We start from the raw sequence: 12,688 nt of genomic DNA on the forward strand, positions 1-12,688 counted from the left end.
ATAACTTTACATCAACTTATAAACATAACTCGAGGGCGCGATTAGATATATCATGCAAATCAAAAATTCTTCGCCAGGCTATGGTGCTATAGTGTACAATATAAAATTTTTAGAAAAAATCATCAATAGGAAAAATAATGTCAATGAATTTAAGAGTTATACGGGAAACTTCCCATTGGAAATCTTCAGATAGAGAAAAACACCCATCTACGCAGTGAAACGTCCTTATTTCAGGCTGTCAAAGGTCTTTTGTGATTCAGGATATATTTTTCGTGTCATGAATTTTTAATAATTATCATATTAGGAATGTATCGTCCTTACCGAAGGAAAGCACCGCATGTCTTAGAAAACTACACGAATAGCGATTCGCATGAAATCGTCGAAGCCATCAAATGGGTAATACTAAATACGGTATTAATATAATTAATTATTCACATTTAGAATACAAAATTTTACAGTTTGAAAATCTCAATTCATAACATCCTTAACCATATGTTTTCATCAAATTTAAAAGGATAATTTGGCTCGTTCAAAGAGGTTTTTTTTACAAGGGAAAATACCACAGAAAAGTGTGTTGCCATTGTTTACATAATAACTAGGGAAACATTTTTCAGTCACTAAGCGAAGAACAAAATGGTATTCAATACATTTTTTCCTGAAACTACCTTTATCTCACAAATATTTTTTTTATTTCTAAGCCATTATGGGCTGGATCCATTTTTCAGCCTCTGCCCCGAACGGCCTGCACTGGAGTGATGTATTTCGATGCTCTGCTCGGAACTTTCTCTTTTCTTGGCCAAATGCCTATAATGGATGAGGAGGGGGTTACGGACTGGCCAGAGCCAAATTATCTGGCAATTAGTGCGGGAGTGGTCTCGACACGAAAGTGAGATGAGACACTCGTTACTCGATTTCGGCAACATGAAAAAGATTTGGTGATAGTTACTAGCAGAATATTGCGCATATTATTGTGCTTTTCCTATGATATGAACATATCGTCCGTCCCATGGAAAGTAGTAAGGCAGTAGACTTTGTTCAAAGGATTTTTTTCAAACTTCGATATGAAGTCACAAATAGTATCGCCTACTTAATCTTTGGGGTGCGGGGTGTCTCTGATAATAGAGCGTAGGGTGAAAATCGAAGAGTCCCAAGCTCAATTCTAGAGCGAAGCCTTTCGGCACACCGTCCAACAATCCTCAAATGAAAGAAGACCCAAAGAAAACATACCCCCTCTACCCTGTGTCAAATTCACAGCCTTTGGCCTAGTCCGCCAACTCTAATGTGAGCTCTACCGTCAAAAATCCAAATCAACCTTCAACGTGGATCTCTAAGTGAACATTATTCGTTGCTGAAAGTTATGCACACTCAAATCTATCTTCCGGCATAATCTCATTATTTAAGGTATCTTCCTTTCTTGAGAGAAAGATTACGTAGTAACCCCTTCTCATAAAACGTGGCCGTTGGCGACGTAGAGGAAATTATTTAACGAAGAGCAAACGTAAAGGAACTCGAGTTTTAAATTCACTATTAAAATGCATAAATAAAATGTATCAGTTTACAAGTAAGATGTCCATTCCTTGTAAAAGTAAATTTGGAAAGTTTCCTTCGCGATTCGTCAAAACCTGCTCTAGGCAAACAGAAATTGTTACACATCTTGTAACATGAATTAGTAAGAAAGCCGAGGGGGACTCGGAGGCTACGCGTGCTAGAGTTAGATAGCGAGAGCAATTGAGATCGGGTACCTATCAGTGGGACACGGAGAACATCATCTTAGAACTTATCATATTTATAGGTTCAACAGAAACGATATATTATTATGTTAGGTATTTTACACAACGGACCGGTATAGAAATTCGTTTTTCCCCTTATCATTAAAGGACTTTAACAAATGCTAGGTGAGACTCAGTACGCGCATCCCATTTCATTTCTCTTAATTTTTTAACTGATGTCATAAAATCCCCCCACACACGCCTAATTAGGCGGATTGTGGGGTGTAATGTAGATGTAGGCGTGAATATCCTGATAAATGACTCACCTTATCAAGTGAAAAATTCGAGAAAGGCTGAATAAGAAAAAAAAAGAAAAAAAAAACAAACCTGAAGACGAAAGGTGGAGAGATGGATAGACAAGAATCGACTTGGACACCCGCAAAGAAAATGTTCGGCTCTTGAGCTGGTGGAAGCGTGTAGCAGCGTTTTCGAAGTTGAATTTACGCGGCTTCATGTCATGTGACAAGATCCTCGCCAGAGCTCAGGAACTTGCCAAGGTCCCAGAGTCCTCTGGATTGTCGATATTACACTACATAGTTGACCCTATGAGGGAGTAGTGTAGAGAACTGCTGTCCAGAGGACTCTGGACTGGTTACGATTTAGCTGCCATCTGTGAGGCGTTTGCCTGTACTTTGTAATGTCTTGAACTGACAGAAACCGGCAGCGCTTGAACCTTGAACATTCATGAACAATGTTCCGTGAACATTCTATTCCTTGGTTTCGAAGGTTTCAAAAGAATTCAACAATTCGACTCGCTTTATCTCATTCGTATATATTCGTCTATATTATATGTACGTCTATATTATTTAACAGTTTCGCAAACAAGGAATCTCAAACAACTCTAATGATTGGCAAAAAAAACTTCCGACTTGGCTAGAATAATTTTCCCTGAAGCCAAGTTTCTATGATTGATAAGACATCTTCAGTAATGTTCTGGATTGCAAAATGGTTACAAAAGCAATAAACTTCAATTTCCAAAATGTCAGAATGAGATATTAAAAAATGTATTTATTGGCAGAAGAATTTTTACTATTCATGATATAAAGTGCGAGCAAGCATAGAAATATGTATCATTAACAAAAAAAATTAAAAAATTGATTGATATTAATACAGGTAGCGGGGAACTGAAAATTGAAATTGCTGCAGATGAAGTGGATGAAGTTTTTCACTAAATCGAAGCATGAGACGAAGAGCCTTATGTGCATCGCACCCTTCTTTGCAGATTCGGCGTGAAATGTAAAAGCAAAATTCGTCGTTTGGATAATGCATCAACCTACCTTTTACCGATATGCTTTACTTCTTTACAGTTTAGTCTTTAATCGTGAAATTTCCATGATATACCGAGTAGACCCCAGTCAATATTTGCTTGTATCCTAAATTTGAACATTCTATCTCCGCTTTTTTCAGATGGAATGCATTGTATGTGTTAAGTTTCTGGCGTGTCAGTCTGCCTGTGTTGAAGATAAACTTCGTGGCCTTCGTAGGGGTAAACTTCGCACCCGCAATGGCGAGTGTCGAGAGCGGCAGGAAGTGAATTCGTGGATTGAGTCGAAATGATCCGCTCGCATTGAATTCGAAAAGAAAATGCCGTCTGCCGACGGAAAAGAGAGGGACGCTTGGGAGGACGTTCACCACATCACAGCGGCAGGAAGGTAAGTCGTGGCTGAGGTCGAAGCGGTCCGGTGGCATTGAATGCATACATAAAATTCTCGCCCGTAGGTGCATTGCACGATGAATGCTTTCGAAAATGCATCGCGTCGACTGCGTTCGACGCAGAATCTCTGCACTGACATTTTAAACTTGGCCTCAGCGCTGTAGCAAGACAATGCGTAAATTTTCGGGCAAAAAACGTGCAAAAACGGGAGACAAAAAGTGGCAAGCCACATTTAATTCCTTTTTCACCACTGGAATGGTGTTTCTTTGCAAATCTCCAGCAAAGGAGAGCCAGGCACTGGCATGCCACAATTAAGTCCATGTTCCCCAAACCCTCTGCGTTCATTTCTCTCAATTGACCCATGATTCTCGCGATTGGGCCATAATTCTCATGATTGAGCCTTGACAAGCAAAAAGGTAACGAGCGGTATCCCAGCAAGGTCATCTTAGGTGCAGGGCAAACAGATGGGCCCTGATATTTTGGAACGTAGGCTTTCGCAGCGAGATGCATTGTTGTCAACGGAGCCGTTGGCAACAGGGCCCTAATATTATTTTTATGATCTTTATATTGTTGACTACGGCCCAATAAATATACCAAATAATTATCAAAATGGTAGCATATTGTAAACAAGTAATACGCCACGAAAAAAGAAAAAAACACTGCATGAGCTGGGGTGATGTATCTTTTAAGCGAATCACCTCTCTACGCCTATATCTGGCCAGTTATGGTCACATATGCGTATAGTTTCCCGGGAAGTGATATGGCCGATAGAGAGAAGGGAAATACAAAAATAGAAGCTGGATAGGAAGTGCTCCACAGCACAGACTTCCCCGTTCCGCTTGGTTTCATTATGTAATTCCGACAACTATGAATCGAGAGATATTGCTGCGACGCGATATCTGGGGATGAGTTTGTGTGCCAGCTGATATCACCCACTAATCCCGCTTCTCTTAGGCCGATGACCTTGACTTATAGTAGGGAAAGGGCCAGCAGCTAAGGTGAATCCCCAGAATGCGGGAGACGCAGTGGTGAAGGACGTTATCTCACTGTCTGGGAGCGTGAATAAGGAAGTTACCCAGCCTGAGAGGGACGATAGGAGGAGTTTACAACGAAAGCACTTGATTATGGTCACGAATATTACAAAAGACGATCCTTAAGTTGGTCTCTAAATGTTTTGTCACCCACCGCGCAATTACATGGGTTTATTAAGGTTGCCACTCGCGTCGCTAACGGACAAAGAGTTTTGAGGTAAAATAAGGTATAATCAGGGCTTTTAACCAAAAGCAATATACATAATGACGTAATATATCAAATTCATAACTTTTGCATCCTATTCCTCGCAATTAAAAACATTATAATAGAAAAAAGTGGATCGCATTGCACTCATCACCACGCCGCGGACATTTTTGAAAACTGATTACAATGCAACCGAAGTTGCAAAAGAAATTAGACTTCTATGCGATGGAATTGGGCCTCCTCTATGAAGTCCCCTTGATTACGGGAGTGAATTCTCTAGAAGGCGGTGGAAGGTTAAATTTGAAGAGTAAAAGTATATTAAGAGCACTCATGGTAACCGCGCATTATTAGAGAAAATTAGAAAGTAAGCAAATGAACAATACCATAACACTTCTAAATAGAATTTAATTAAATCCCCGCACTTCCCCTCTTCGTGAATATTAATCTAAATGGAAAAGAGATTTCCAATCGAAATAAACAATATAAAAAAACACTATCTTCGTAATCAAGTCAATCAGACCCTTTACGCTACCTCGGACTTTGAAATTCAATATTGGTCCTGAAGCGCTGCGCGCTGAAGCCGAGAAAAGCTATTTTTTGTCAACCACCTTAGCACAGTTGTAGGCTACTCCGAATGCCTCGATAAATTGACTGTGCGGAGGTATGACATCAATTGTCAGCGAATCCGAATTCTTTGATACCGAGGAAATTGTTAACGGCTTTTTAATCGCTTTATCTGTCAATCCCTTTTTTCTACAAAAAACCAACAGTTTCAATGACACATAATGTAATAAACACAAAAAAAAATTTATTTCTCTGACGAGTTATTGTTTCCGTGACTGCTGTAAAACTTTTATCTCCCCAACGTCTCGAACTTGACTTCAAAATCTAGTTCAGAGCCAATTTTAATGCGGTGGGAATCAATCATTTCAGGTAATTTGATTCCTCTCGGGATTATGACCAAATTCATATCACGTCGACAGTGACGTAACTAAGAATATGCTTTGGGGGGTAGGATGGCCACCCCCCAGGCATCGGGGGGGGGGGGGGGGGGGGGGGGGGGGGGGGGGGTCCGGGAAAATTTTTGAAAAATGACATGCCTGGTAATACATTTTGCATCATTTTGGCACTAAATGTTTAACTATAAGCAGATGCAGTTATTACACGAGAAAACTAGACAATAGCATTAATATTTTTTTTCTTCTCCGAGGCTTTGGGAGGGGGGAACCTATCCCCATAGTCACGTCACAAGACATTCAACTCGGGCCGATTCAATTATGTATGTCCCTTTTCATGTAGCACCCCCCATGAAGAGACCAATAATTTTATAACACTAGATGACCATCATACTACGAATAAATACCGGGTTTCCTAATGACTTGGATAAGTGGATATTCCAGAACAAAGAAATAATCCCAAAGCCAATTAAATACGATCGCTGATACGATTCAACATTCCGAGTTCCGAGACTAAAAATATTTCGTAGTTTGCAATTAACGCAGAACAGTGAAATAAACAGTGATAATTAAATATCGAGAATACAGCTATCGCTACTCGTATAAAATAATTTTATTACTTCGAATGCATCATATTTCATGAAATACGAGTTCTTTGTGAATATCACGGATGTTTTAATATTTTTAAGCATTCAGAATATTAATATTGGTCCTCTAAATAGTGCTAATATTATGAAAATCCAGTGACAAGCTATACCAGGGCCGGCCTTAGGGCGGGGCGACCGCCCCGCGTTTGTGAAAAAAAATTATAATACTCGATAGTTTTGAAAGTTGAAGTTGAAAATGAAGTTAGAGATGCCCTTCTTGAAGTCAGCAACAGCACTAATGATCCGAATCGATTTACGTTATAATTTTATGAATAAATATAATTATAAATTTTATTTTTATTATACTATTTTGAACTCAACTGCGTGATGGTATCATAACGGCGTAATTACGAAGTCTGAATTTGGGAGGGGAACACATACTTAGCCAGAGAGTGGTAGACATTCAAAATGCTCGAGTTTGTAGATGGGGTATAGAGTTTAATATTTTAAGTGAAGGGCCCCGCACTGAAGGTTCGCCCCTAGCCCCGCACCTGCTAGGGCCGACCCTGAGCTATACACTCGTCAATGCGCGAAGATGAAATGACATCGCGCATCAGAAGTTCATGACGAGCTAGACTCGTCATTTCAGCGCAAGGGGTAAAATAGTACATGACAAGCTGCAGGGCCGGATTTACCGTAAGGCAAAATAGTCACTAGCCTAGGGGCGTCGCGTCGCAGTCCAAGGGGCGCCTTCAAGGGCGGCAGTTCATTCAGTTACAGCAGTATGTAATGCAGGGATGCCGACTTATAAAAAATATTGGGGGCCCCAACCGGGGATCTTGCCCCGGGAAATTTTATAAGTAGTGAGTTTAAAGTTTTTTTAAGCATTTTAGAAGTCATATGATCAACATTGAAACCCTGATATCTGGACACTCCGTGGAAAATCGACAAGCCTGACACATTTTTTCCTCACACCCATAATGAATTTTTTATTGGAGTCCTCCAACCCCATGGAGTCGCCGCCACTGATGTAATATTTTTATTTTTGAAGATACTCTTTTTTGTGGTATGAATTTGCCAGACATCATTTTTAGAAAGGGTATTGCGTTTTAGTTGCATAGAAGATAAACTGTTTCATGTAATTTTACTCAAAGCTGTTTTTCTTTATTGTCTACGTTTTCCCTGCGTAAAAATTCAAGCATACATTTATGCTGTCAGCCATATATCTGTCTATTCCTTTTTTCCGAAACTTACCTCATGGGAGTGGCTATGCCTTACCATAAAAATCGGGGAGGGGGAGCTCAAGTGAGGAGGGGCGTTCAATGGAGAGGTGCCTATAGCGTAACTTCGGGTAAATCCGGCCTTGACGAGCTGAGGGTATGGTTGAAAAACACATAAGCTATGAGTAAGCGAAGGAACGAGAGGGGGCCGAGAACACAATCATGGCAGCACAAAAGAAAATTCTGAGTCGGATAGGGGTTTTAAGCGACGGCACACAGAAGGAGCCGCAGTAACTCTACGCATAACCTCGTGATGATCGTTATGACTCAAGTCTCACCAGCCGCTACACCACCCGCAGCGCGAACCTTCCGAGCGAACTACAGATACGAACTCACAATCAGTTCCGTTGACATAGATACATATAGTCCGTCGGAATACAAACTTTCGTAACGAGAACGTAAAGATAAACGCACTGGCAGTGAAAATAGAAGTAAATAATTATAGTGATATGAATCAATGTGAGCAGACAGTAAGCCGGGGTGAGGGGGGGGGGGGGGGGGGGGAGGGCTAAGGAAGCTCTACCCCGAAATTTTACCTTTGTGACGAATGCCAATAAATTCGCTGAAGAGGTCATTCGCAGGGCTGGGCAGTATTTCAAATATACGAACTGAATGTAAATGTAATTTCAAACACAGATTTTTGGTATTTTCCCATTCTAATATAAAAAATACAATCGTAAAATACTTTCGAAGTAGCTCTGATAACACTTCTGTATCACTATGCTTTAGAGATTACTTTATTTTCGTTATAATTGTTTCCTTCACAATTGCAAGTAACCGCAATGCAGGTTATACTTTTTAAGATCTCTAAGTTTCCATACTTATGTATTTTGTATTTTAAAAGGTATTTAAAATACCATTTTCTAGTTTTTTTTTATATACCCAAGCCATAGTTATTTTGCATTTCAAATACACTTGGAGTGATATTTTGTATTACAGATACCTGTAATTTGCCCAGCCCTGGACATTAACCCCGATACTTTTCGATACCTACATCCTAGAATGACTGCCTCTGAATCAATATGAGGAAAAATATATGTTATTACTCTCGTTCCCAATTAACCACTGTCGCCACAACCATTAACTTAACAATTTTTCGAAAAATCAAGTGGAGTTAGGAAATCGCCTATTGAAACCAAGCCATGATAGTTATGGCCGTTTCTGTGAAAAAAACGATTAATACAACTTTCAGCACTATGCATTTGATATTTAGAGCTTAATAATGAAATTTATGCTTTCTTATGAGTGTGAATTGACAACACCCTAGCAGAATACGCAACCCATAAACCACCCAAATACTCCCCTAGAAGCCTGGCTAAGGGCCTAAATGTAAGTACAATGGACAAAGTGAGGCTACACTCTACGTAAGGGGTAGTTTGAGGTGGTTGTTTTGGGGAGAGCGAATTAGATTCACTCACACGAAGAGAACATCATATTCAGAGAAGGAATTACTCGCAAGAGCGAAAACATTTAGTTTGACAGGAAGTGGAATGAGGATTTTCTGTTGCCTGCAATCAAGACACCTGATTCTCATCATCAGAGTAAATGTGAATTTCAAAGTTATTTAGTACTTACAGCAAGCTCTAAGGATATAAGTTGCCACTCCTTTGTGAAAGTCGTTTAAGTTCAAGGTGCAGCTGTCATATTGCAGTTCCCTAACCTAGATGTTTATACACCTGAAATGCCAAAATGTATGCTCTGCCATAAATTAGGTATCTATGTAAAAACTGGCTGTACCATGGCCCTAAAGCCTTTAAACTTAATACACATTACTTAAAAATCTGGAATAAACTAAAAAGACAAAAAAGAGGCAAGATTGGAAATACAGTAAATAGTAGGAGGTTCCACAGGTATACCATTCAATAATCAGAAGCAAAGATGATCAAGGAAGTCTGTAACGGACATTACTGGACGAACACTGGAACAGATAGTCCCAGCAATCAGCTAAATTATACAATTAGTAGCATCAATGAATGTAAATTTTGGACGGATGTAACGTAACTTATGTCATCAAAAATTATGCCTTAATGAAGATTTCAGTTAGGTATCGATCAATAAGAAATACACATTTTATTGTAAAATTTTCAGGTTAAGTGTCTGTGTTACCCAAAGTGAAGACAATGGAAATTAATATATTCTACAATGCAAACTTTCAGAAATTACCGAGGGCATGACCACCAAGACATTCATAAGAATTTAAAAAACGAAGCCTACAAAAATATTCAGAAAGATATGCATACTATAGTACCTATATACTTTTTGAATAGCATGAAGCCCATGCTACTGAACATTTTTCTTGAAAAGCGATAATGAGGTAACAGCCACACATCATATCTGAGAGTAAATGCTCTGGAATCTTAATATTTGAATCACAATTCATCTATTTTTCATATAAATTCTTATAACTTCGTCAAGAAGCTAGGATACTAGTCAAGATACTTGTTCATCATAGTATATACTCCGCACATTAAGTTCATTGTGATAATGTTCAACATTGAATCCCATCACTCCAAGCTAAAGATTACATGTCTTCAGAGGCAAGGAGAGGCCCCAAACACCCTGTTGAAGTAGGCAGGTCAAGGTCAGATGAGTCTAAACACCATGCACAAGATGACACAGTCTACAGACAAATTCAGGAGACTCATTATAACATAACTTTCTCACGCGGGTACATAATTTCATTCCCTCCGGAAGAAAAACCTGTCAGGTACTCCAAATGATGCAAAAACCTCTTTTCTAGGCAAAATTTCCTTGAAAAATTGCCAAGGAGTGTTTTTTTTCAGATGTAGGTAATGAAAAGAAACAAGATCAACTGGATATTTAGAGATGCATTTGATTTTCACTCAATGTCAGAAAAAAATAGAGGCTCACTCGCATCCCTTAGCCAACAATTTTTGGTGTATTTACTTTACCAATTTCTGTACCAAACTCTGTTTAGAAAAAAAAATCACTTGTACCCCTTGGCTTTTCACCCCCTTTCGCAAGAAAGAACTGATAGCACATGTATATCAAGTGCACTATCAATACATTAATTAAAAAATTAATATATGTATACACAATTTACAATATATTAATTGACAAAAAATTAATGTACTAATAGTGCACTTGAGAAAAAATAGATAAAGTTAATTTTGCAAGTAGGTTACAAAAATATAATTGTTCTTTTTTAGAATCAAATAGTCATTCATTCGCCCTACAGCACAAAATGCAAATAAACTGGATAGTAAAACTTAAAAGAAATGTAATGAAATAGGAAAAAATGGATTCTGATTCAGAAAGAAAATTTAATCATATAAAACTATACTGTGTATTGGCAATAAAAAGGTTGAAGTTCAGGGTAACTCAGGTCCCTAGTCCTTAATCATGAGAATTAGGAGTTCCTAATAAAAATTTAGTAATATAAAACGTGCCTTAAGCCTCAAATTCCTATGAAAAAAAGCAATACTTTAACACTTTACTCACTCACCAAGTAATGTTTAAAATGTAATGAGTAGTGAGGTCTCCGATCACTGTTGAAAACAATGGCATTGATATTTCATTGTTTAACTGAAGAGAAGATCTCAGTATTCCATTTAAAAACGTACAATGAAAAATATCACAAAATATTTATTTGTAAATGATGTCCATACAGGAATGTAAGGGAATAGGTAGCTTAGCATACACAAATTATGATTGAATATAAAGATACAGCATCTATGATCATTAAATCCACTAATATACAAAGAAAATATAAAATAACAAAGCTTAAAAATGAATTAACCCTTAAAATGAGATCAGTATACTGAACATGAGCAGGTGTCTCAGTAGTATTTTGAGATTTATTCCTCTAAAACCTCAAACGCACATTCAGAACTCGCACATAACCAGCACACATTGAAATTAAAATTTCCCACGCAAGTTCAGAAACAGTAAATCCAAAAAGGCTCAAAGACTTGGAATCAGTATTACTCCAGCCAATCAGAGAATTTATGTCCTTGACAATGCAACTTTCGAAAAAACTGATGTTAACTGTTTGAATGGCATAATAAGTAGCTAACATCTTTGTTTAGTATAGGCACTTTTGTATCACAGGACTCTATATGGAGAAGACGGCACATCATAATGACGGCTTTGATTCTCTCTGTTGTTAAAAATTTCCACGGAATGATGATGGGATCTGCATTCATACACTCTCACAGAGACTAATGCTGTCATATTTACCTCATACTGACTTGAGAGTTTTCCACTTCAGGAAGAGTTACAAGCTTATAAATCCATTATACCATGGCCTCAAATCATCAGAGAACTCTTATTACTGAGCATGAGTCCACCAGTCCGCATCAAAAACACTATGGTGAAACGGAGTTTTCATGAAATGGCCAATAGTCGTGGATTTTCCCTTCTTATGACATTGGTATACAATTTTCCAAATACCAGGAGGGCCAATCCCCATTTCGCCGTCATGAACGTCCATACTGCAGCAATGTAGGCGCTGTTTTTAACAGGAAGAACCGCTGCAAAAATGTAAATCAAATTAAGAAGAAGAACGAAGAGGTGATAAGTTTATGTTATCTGGTCAATATAAGGAGACAAGATGCATTTTCCAATGATTTACATTAACGAATATAAGGCAAACCAAATAATGAACAATTACATCCTCAGCTAAATAGCCACGACAGCAAATAAGTGGTTGACAACACGGTAGTTCTCAACCATAACGAGCACAACTAACAAAAAAAGGATTTCATTGGAAAAGCATTAATGACATACAGAGTCATCACCAAATTATGTTCCTAGGAAATAAGTAACGTATGAAAAATTAACTTACGTATTGAAAAATATACTGCATTAAAGATATACCAGATCGTTCCTGCAATCCCAATTGTTAATACCATTACGCCTAAAAACTGAATACCCTGCAGCGTTTCGGTGTCATGCCAAGAATCAAGAGTCCGGTAGAATTTTATATAGTGTAAATGCAACGCAACTGCTGCGAACACAGCTGGATTAAAGAGATAACGTAATTAGATCAACAAACACAATTAATACGAACATAAGTAACACATATTTTACGTAACTGCTAACCTGAAACTAGAGCCCATGATCCTGCATCTAAATTTTGAAGATGAAAGAACACAAAAAATGATGTCACTCCAAATCCCACTCCAAGTGAACTAAGGAATAAATTACAATAATCTGAGCAAGAATTGCACATTATTATGCAGCT

The sequence above is a fragment of the Ischnura elegans genome, chromosome 9 (genome assembly GCF_921293095.1).
Source record: "Ischnura elegans chromosome 9, ioIscEleg1.1, whole genome shotgun sequence".
In the NCBI taxonomy this organism is placed as follows: Eukaryota; Metazoa; Arthropoda; class Insecta; order Odonata; family Coenagrionidae; genus Ischnura; species Ischnura elegans.